The sequence below is a fragment of the Homalodisca vitripennis genome, chromosome 7 (assembly GCF_021130785.1).
Source record: "Homalodisca vitripennis isolate AUS2020 chromosome 7, UT_GWSS_2.1, whole genome shotgun sequence".
NCBI lineage: Eukaryota > Metazoa > Arthropoda > Insecta > Hemiptera > Cicadellidae > Homalodisca > Homalodisca vitripennis.
Window position 1 is genome coordinate 60,103,491 of NC_060213.1, and position 1,322 is coordinate 60,104,812.

The window sequence follows — 1,322 nt, forward strand, 5'->3', positions numbered from 1 at the left end:
AATCAATTATGAGCACAAAGAAAGCCAAATGATCAAAACATCGTGTAATGTAGAAACAATCAAAACATCTGCGTCGCAAGATCCTTTTGTGAAAACTAAAATAAAAAAAATAAATCTGTGTTTATTAAAATTGAAATGTTTATTTATGCTGCGTTTTGCCTGCTGTCTTGATTAAAGTTATTATATCTTGTTTTTATCCTAGCCTATTTCGTGTGTTTGGCTAAATTAAAAGCGAAAAACACATGTTTCAAGCATCGTTTCGTATATTGTACAAAAAGCTTGTTTAATTTCGTACAGCATGCAGTGTTATTAGCGTTTATGTTGATTTGAACTGTAATAAAACAATTAATAAAATTCCGAGTTGTGAGAAGTGTTAGTGTTAGAAATAAACTTATACTCCAGTACTAAGCTGAAACAGCTGAGGTATGGGTATTTCCACTCATGTCTTCACGTGTCGCCGTAGCCGTGATCGTCTAGTGGTTAGGACATTGCGTTGTGGCCGCAATAACCCAGGTTCGAATCCTGGTCACGGCAGCGACACTTTTTGCACCAATGAAGCAAAAAAAAAAAAATATATATTAAAAGTACAGTTGTTTAATTATAAAAATGTTTACATTTATTTTTTTTATATTTTTAAACTTTAAACATATATATATTATATATTTATATTCGTATATATAGTATATTATTATATAGTATACATTGTTATATATATTTAGCAGCTAGCCGCCATTTTGTATTTTTTTATAAAAGAAAGAAATTTAGCACATTTATTTGAATAAATAAAAGAAAATTTTAAACAATAATTTCATTATTTTATTTATTATTAACAAAACGGCGTGTTTTTAAAATCGGTCAAATATCGAAAAAACCATTAGGACCTTTAGTAACTTATAACTGTTATAAAACATGTACTAAAATCCAACTATTTGAAGAGATTTAGTAACATTTTTTTAAATAGTTGGCGTGTGTAAATGACTTTTTTTAACTATACTGGTTTTTTTATTATTTGACTTTTAAAACGTTCAACAGACGCAATTCTGTAAATATTAAAGAAAATTATTGTTTTAATATTTCCTGTTATTTATTGAAATCTATGTGCCAAATTTGGTTTTTTAGCTTAACTAGTTATAGAGATATTTCTAATATAAAATGGTGGCTAGCAGCTAAACGAGACATTTCTCGATCATTCTATGTTTATATATTTTTTTAATCATGAGCACTATCAGCCACAGAAGTTTGTGACACTCTAGATAAATATAACAATAAAGAAAAAAGACTTCATACAATCCTTATATGCTTATATTAAATCTGAGTTATAT

General features: G+C 27.4%; 1 non-coding gene across 1 annotated transcript; it reads left to right on the forward strand.

The window, feature by feature from the left end:
* The first annotated feature begins 462 nt into the window (after window positions 1-462).
* Trnah-gug lies at window positions 463-534 on the forward strand. Its single transcript has one exon. It is a non-coding gene; the product is annotated as a tRNA-His (tRNA).
* Window positions 535-1,322: the final 788 nt, after the last annotated feature.